Source organism: Aphelocoma coerulescens, unplaced genomic scaffold (assembly GCF_041296385.1).
Source record: "Aphelocoma coerulescens isolate FSJ_1873_10779 unplaced genomic scaffold, UR_Acoe_1.0 HiC_scaffold_220, whole genome shotgun sequence".
Lineage (NCBI taxonomy): Eukaryota > Metazoa > Chordata > Aves > Passeriformes > Corvidae > Aphelocoma > Aphelocoma coerulescens.
The window spans coordinates 145,001-152,500 of NW_027183566.1; positions in this window are offsets into that span (position 1 = coordinate 145,001).

The window sequence follows — 7,500 nt, forward strand, 5'->3', positions numbered from 1 at the left end:
TGGTGTCTTGGCCGGGCCCCGCCAGCCCGGCGCTAGGCGGCGGGGTAGACCTGGTGTCTTGGCCGGGCCCCGCCAGCCGGGCGCTAGGCGGCGGGGTAGACCTGGTGTCTTCGCCTGCGCCCTGCAAGCCTGTTGGCGCAGCGGGGAAGACCTGCTGTTCTCGCCTGGCCCGGCCAGCCGGGCGCTCAGCGGCGGGGTACACCTGCTGCCCCTGTCCGGCCGTGCCAGCCTGACCTTTAGCGGCGGGGTAGACCTGGTGTCTCGGCCGGGCCCCGCCAGCCCGGCGCTAGGCGGCGGGGTAGACCTGGTGTCTTGGCCGGGCCCCGCCAGCCGGGCGCTAGGCGGCGGGGTAGACCTGGTGTCTTCGCCTGCGCCCTGCAAGCCTGTTGGCGCAGCGGGGAAGACCTGCTGTTCTCGCCTGGCCCGGCCAGCCGGGCGCTCAGCGGCGGGGTACACCTGCTACCCCTGTCCGGCCGTGCCAGCCTGACCTTTAGCGGCGGGGTAGACCTGGTGTCTTGGCCGGGCCCCGCCCGGCCGGGTGCTAGGCGCCGGGGTAGACCTGGTTGCTTCGCCTGGCCCCGCCCAGCTTAACGCTTACCGCCGGGGTAGACCTGTTAACTTCGCCCGGCTCCGCCCGGCCGGGCGCTTAGCGCCGGGCGACGCCGGTTGGCTTCGCCCGGCCCCGCCCGGCCCAATGCTTAGCGCCGGAGGATGCCTCTTGGCTTCGCCGGGCCCCGCCCGGCCGGGCGCTTAGCGCCGGGGGACGCCCCTTGGCTTCACCCGGCCCCGCCCGGCCGGGCGCTTAGCGCCGGGCCACGCCGGTTGGCTTCGCCCGGCTCCGCCCGGCCTAACGCTTAGCGCCGGGGGACGCCCCTTGGCTTCACCCGGCCCCGCCCGGCCGGGCGCTCAGCGCCGGGCCACGCCGGTTGGCTTCGCCCGGCCCCGCTCGGCCTAACGCTTAGCGCCGGGGTAGACCTGGTTGCTTCGCCCGGCCCCGCCCGGCTGGGCGCTTAGCGCCGGGGGACGCCCCTTGGCTTCACCCGGCCCCGCCCGGCCGGGCGCTCAGCGCCGGGCCACGCCGGTTGGCTTCGCCCGGCCCCGCTCGGCCTAACGCTTAGCGCCGGGGTGGACCTGGTTGCTTCGCCCGGCCCCGCCCGGCTGGGCGCTCAGCGCCGGGGGACGCCCCTTGGCTTCACCCGGCCCCGCCCGGCCTAACGCTTAGCGCCGGGGGACGCCCCTTGGCTTCACCCGGCCCCGCCCGGCCGGGCGCGCAGCGCCGGGCCACGCCGGTTGGCTTCGCCCGGCCCCGCCCGGCCTAACGCTTAGCGCCGGGGTAGACCTGGTTGCTTCGCCCGGCCCCGCCCGGCTGGGCGCTCAGCGCCGGGGGACGCCCCTTGGCTTCACCCGGCCCCGCCCGGCCTAACGCTTAGCGCCGGGGGACGCCCCTTGGCTTCACCCGGCCCCGCCCGGCCGGGCGCGCAGCGCCGGGCCACGCTGGTTGGCTTCGCCCGGCCCCGCTCGGCCTAACGCTTAGCGCCGGGGTAGACCTGGTTGCTTCGCCCGGTTCCGCCCGGCTGGGCGCTTAGCGCCGGCGGACACCTGTTGGCTTCTCCGGCTCCGCCCAGCCGGGTGCTTAACGCCGGCCGACGCTTGTTGGCTTTGCCAGGCCCCGCCCGGCCGGGCGCTTAGCGCCGGGCCACGCCTCTTGGCTTCGCCATGCCCCGCCCGGCTGGGCGCTTAGCACCGGGCGACGCCTGTTGGCTTCCCCCGTCCGGCCCTATGGGTTTGCCGTGTAGCTCTGGGCAGACCTCCTTCTCCAGGCCCCGCTTGGAACCCTAGTCACATGAGCGGCCCGTAGATTTGTTTCCTTTGTAGATTTCTCCTCCTGGAGCTCGGGGCCTGCCCCCTGCCCACCTCCCCTCCCCCCCACCCCCCCAATGTGGGTGGACCCGGCCTCCCCTCCTGGTGCTGGGGAGACCAGGTCTCGTCGATCGGACCCGCAGCCCCGGGACCCAGTCCAGGCCCGCGAGCACGTCTTGGGCGGCCAGCCCGCACGTCTGGCAGCCCCGCACGCACCCGCCACACACGGCAGCTCGCACGCGCTGGTCCCCCCCTCCCCCCCCCCCGCCCCGAAAGCTGGGACGTGAAGGCGAGTGACTTTCGGTCCCAGACGGCGGCGTCCCTTCTGGCTCCATGCCTGAGCGGCCGTCAGCGTCACCCCCTGCCGCGCGCTTCCCCAGCTCCAGCCCGCCCTGTCGCCACCCTGCCTGCAGCCCGCTCCCCATGCCACTGCCGGAGAGGGAAGGAGGGACTCTTTAGGAGCCGGCGGCGTTCCCGCCGCCTCCGTGCCAAAACGGCCAGCAGCATCCGCTCTCTAAGCCCGGCTCCCGGCCCTCGAAAGCCTGCCGTGCCCTTGCCCCACCTCCCACCTTGATTTCTGCATCTCTCACTCCCTCATCCGCCCGCCTCGCTTCCGTCCTGCCGCAGGCTTGACCGGGGCTGGGGGTAGGCAGGAAGGAACGCCATCGAACCGAGAGGCTCAGAGCGACCTGAACAGGATGCTTCTTCAAAAAGAGACAGTGCCAAGCATCCCGCCACCACCTCCAGACTGTCGCTGGCCCTACTTCTGCACCAGGCTCTCGGCCTGCTCGCCGAACACCCTGGCTGCCTCGGCACCCAAGTCCTCGCCCCCCTGCTGCTGCCGTCGCCGCCGTCCGAACTGGCTGATGGGACCCTGGGCAGGGGCGAGAAAAGTCTGAGGGTGGCGCCAGGGAGGCAGATGGTGGAGAGCAGGAGTGCCCCCAACCCTCGAGAGACAGGGCGACGGGAGGGAGGGGGACGGAGCGCATCTGCGGCAAGTGTGCGCGTCCATGCGCAGGCGTGCCTATGTCTGTGTGTGTCTGTCTGTGTCGATGAGTGTGCAGCTGTGGCCGTCCGCGGCAAAAAGAGAGGGGGGCGGCGGGGCTGTGAGTGGGTCTGAGAGTCCCTGTGTCTGCCTATCTCTCCGTGTGAACATGGGCCGGGGGCCGCCCGCTCCCTGCCAGCATCGGGCGCCTCGGCGCGGCGCCCCCGCGGCCCGCCGGAGCGGCGGCGGGGGCCGGGGACCTCGGCGGACCCTGAAAGAACCGGCCCGAAGGCGGCCGCCCGGCCCCGGCCCCGGCCCCGGCCCCGGCCGCCGGCCCCGGCCCCGGCCCCGGCCCCGGCCGCCGGCCCCGGCCCCGGCCCGGGCCCCCGCCCCGGCCCTCGCCGGCGGGCGGGGCTCGTCCCGCCGGGGCTCGCCCGCTGCCTGCCGGCCTCGGGCACCGGGGCGCGGCGCCCCCGCGGCCCCCCGAAGCGGCGGCGGGAGACGGGGACCTCGGCGGACCCCGAAAGAACCGGCCCGAAGGCGGCCGCCCGGTCCCCCCGGCCTCGGCCCCGGCCCCTCCTGGTGGGCGGGGCCAGTCGCGCCGGCGGCCATCGGCTTCGTTCCCTGTTCCTATGCACCTGCTTCCCCTCCCCGCTGTCTCCCTAGAGGTGCTCTGCTCTGGTGGGGCTGGGCGTGGTGCCCGGGGTGGGGTGGGGAGGGGCGTCCGTTTTGGTGCGTCAATGTGTGTGGGCTGGCCGAGCTAAGGGCACACGATCCTCCCGAGCGTGGCCGGCTGTGGTGTGGGCGCCCAAGAAAACGGAGTAAAATTCGCAAAGAATTTTTTTTTTCCCCAGGAAACTTCCTTGTTCCTAGCAGAAGAAAGATGTACTCGTTCAAAAATTAAAGGTTGAGTTTTGTCGAAAATACGTATTGGTCTTGAAACCGGGTTCTCAGGCGGGACAGGGCTGCTAGAGCCATACGGTTCCGGGGCGTTCCGGGGCTGTGGGGTTCCCCCGGCTCAGGGATGGCAGGAGGATGCCTTGTCTCCGGGGTCGGCTGCGGCCACCAGCGGTTGCCGGAGCCGTCAGCGTACTGTCCCGGCAGCGTCCGGCCAGAGGGCGAACAGGTCTACCCGGATCCGGGCTCGGCCGCGGCCGCCGGCCGTGCCACGAAACCGCCCGCGTGGCTCCCCTGGCGGCGCCCGGTCTCGGCGTGAACAGGTCTACCCGGCCCGGGGACGGCTCCGGGCGGACAGGTCTACCCGGATCCGGGCCCGGCCGCGGCCGCCGCCCGGCCCTCGCCGGCGGGCGGGGCTCGTCCCGCCGGGGCTCGCCCGCTGCCTGCCGGCCTCGGGCACCTGGGCGCGGCGCCCCCGCGGCCCCCCGAAGCGGCGGCGGGAGACGGGGACCTCGGCGGACCCCGAAAGAACCGGCCCGAAGGCGGCCGCCCGGTCCCCCCGGCCTCGGCCCCGGCCCCTCCTGGTGGGCGGGGCCAGTCGCGCCGGCGGCCATCGGCTTCGTTCCCTGTTCCTATGCACCTGCTTCCCCTCCCCGCTGTCTCCCTAGAGGTGCTCTGCTCTGGTGGGGCTGGGCGTGGTGCCCGGGGTGGGGTGGGGAGGGGCGTCCGTTTTGGTGCGTCAATGTGTGTGGGCTGGCCGAGCTAAGGGCACACGATCCTCCCGAGCGTGGCCGGCTGTGGTGTGGGCGCCCAAGAAAACGGAGTAAAATTCGCAAAGAATTTTTTTTTTCCCCAGGAAACTTCCTTGTTCCTAGCAGAAGAAAGATGTACTCGTTCAAAAATTAAAGGTTGAGTTTTGTCGAAAATACGTATTGGTCTTGAAACCGGGTTCTCAGGCGGGACAGGGCTGCTAGAGCCATACGGTTCCGGGGCGTTCCGGGGCTGTGGGGTTCCCCCGGCTCAGGGATGGCAGGAGGATGCCTTGTCTCCGGGGTCGGCTGCGGCCACCAGCGGTTGCCGGAGCCGTCAGCGTACTGTCCCGGCAGCGTCCGGCCAGAGGGCGAACAGGTCTACCCGGATCCGGGCTCGGCCGCGGCCGCCGGCCGTGCCACGAAACCGCCCGCGTGGCTCCCCTGGCGGCGCCCGGTCTCGGCGTGAACAGGTCTACCCGGCCCGGGGACGGCTCCGGGCGGACAGGTCTACCCGGATCCGGGCCCGGCCCCGGCCGCCGCCCGGCCCTCGCCGGCGGGCGGGGCTCGTCCCGCCGGGGCTCGCCCGCTGCCTGCCGGCCTCGGGCACCTGGGCGCGGCGCCCCCGCGGCCCCCCGAAGCGGCGGCGGGAGACGGGGACCTCGGCGGACCCCGAAAGAACCGGCCCGAAGGCGGCCGCCCGGTCCCCCCGGCCTCGGCCCCGGCCCCTCCTGGTGGGCGGGGCCAGTCGCGCCGGCGGCCATCGGCTTCGTTCCCTGTTCCTATGCACCTGCTTCCCCTCCCCGCTGTCTCCCTAGAGGTGCTCTGCTCTGGTGGGGCTGGGCGTGGTGCCCGGGGTGGGGTGGGGAGGGGCGTCCGTTTTGGTGCGTCAATGTGTGTGGGCTGGCCGAGCTAAGGGCACACGATCCTCCCGAGCGTGGCCGGCTGTGGTGTGGGCGCCCAAGAAAACGGAGTAAAATTCGCAAAGAATTTTTTTTTTCCCCAGGAAACTTCCTTGTTCCTAGCAGAAGAAAGATGTACTCGTTCAAAAATTAAAGGTTGAGTTTTGTCGAAAATACGTATTGGTCTTGAAACCGGGTTCTCAGGCGGGACAGGGCTGCTAGAGCCATACGGTTCCGGGGCGTTCCGGGGCTGTGGGGTTCCCCCGGCTCAGGGATGGCAGGAGGATGCCTTGTCTCCGGGGTCGGCTGCGGCCACCAGCGGTTGCCGGAGCCGTCAGCGTACTGTCCCGGCAGCGTCCGGCCAGAGGGCGAACAGGTCTACCCGGATCCGGGCTCGGCCGCGGCCGCCGGCCGTGCCACGAAACTGCCCGCGTGGCTCCCCTGGCGGCGCCCGGTCTCGGCGTGAACAGGTCTACCCGGCCCGGGGAAGGCTCCGGGCGGACAGGTCTACCCGGATCCGGGCCCGGCCGCGGCCGCCGGCCGCGCCCCGAAACCGTCGGCGTGGCGCCGCGGTGGTGCCCGGTCGCGGGGCGAACAGGTCTACCCAGCTCCGGCGGGACTTAGGCAAATTTCGGCAGGGGCCGGGTAGACCTGTTGCCCCACCCGTCCTGGAAGTTCACCAAGGGGTCGCTGTTTCTGGCTGCCTCCAGTTGCGTCATGGTAGGAGGCGGCGTGCGCCAGCGCACCGCCCCGGTCAAGTACGATTGGTTCTCTTGGAGGCGTCCGGGGCCTTGGACTCGTCTGTCCGTATTATGGGAGCGGGTGATGGGCCGTGTCCCCGCAGGCTGGCGGTGCCTGTGTCGAAGGTCGAGAGCGGCGGCCGCGCGCGCGGTTGCCAGAACGAAGAGTGTCGAATAAGCGGGATATGAGTCGCGTGGCTTTTATCCTGGTTTCACAGCCCCAGTTGATGGGAAAGGCCGAAAAAGAGAGAGACTGTGTGAGCCGCTTGTCGGCCTAGGTGGGGTGGCGAGAGACCCGTGAGTGTATCCTCCCTCCGACCCTGGCGGCTGCCGACTCCGTGCAGGGGGGCCGCAGGGGAAAGTCCGGTGGTGGCCGAGGCGGCGGCGCCTCGTTCCTTTTCTGCCCGGCCTTAAGCCGGTGCCCGCTCGGCGGGCTCGGTTTTCGGCTGTCAGTCTGGTGCGGTGGCTGGCAGCCGGTGGGGTGGACGCGGCCGGGGCGCGCTCTGTTTCGCGGAGCCCCGACGGGGCTTTTCCCGGCCCTTCCCTGAGAGCTCCGAGGATGGGCCCAGTTGGCCGAGGTGGCGGCGCCCCGTTCCCGGCTCCCGACCTGTGCTTGGTGTGTCGGCGGTGCCACGGGGACGCTCCGGTGGGGCGTGCGGCCTTGCCTCCGGCCTCGCCCGGTCGGCCGAGGGGCTCGGTGACGGGAGTCGCCCGATGTTGTGGCGGGGCGGCGGCGCCTCGCCCCCCCCCCCGCTGTGTGTTGAAGTCGTCCCCCTTCCTCGGCCCTAAGCTGGGGAACCCGCGTAGCGGGCGGGAAGGTCTCAGGGGCGGCGGCCGGCCTGCGGTGGCCGGCTGCCGAGAGCGGACCGGAAGCCCGACAAGAGAGAGCCCTGTGAGAATGCTTGCCGGCGAGGCGGCGGCGCCTCGCCCTTCCTTGTTTTCGGCCGGCATCGACTGAGCCGCGACGCTGGGGCGGCCCGTGGTGTCGGGCCTGTCCCGGCTGCCGTGGTTGCCGGTGGGCTGGGTTGCGAGAAGGTCCGCTGTTTCAGGCGTGTGTGCCGGCTTGTGCGGTTGCACTGGGGGGGTGCCTGCCCCGGCCTTACGCTGTTTGTTTTTTTTTTTTTTCTCGCGGCCTTAAGCCGCCGCGGCACGACGGAGAAGCGCGGCACAAAGGCGCGCGGGCCACGAACGCCGAAAGGGAGAGAGACGAGAAGGAGGCGTTCTTTGAGAGGTCGTTGGGATTAAAGGGGGGGGGAGTGAGAGGCGCGCGCCTCGCCCCCCAGGCCCGCGGCCCCCGTGGGTAGCACGGGGTTATGTGACGCGCGCTGTCGTGCCTTTTTTTTTTCCCCTCCGCTGTTTGCCGTTCC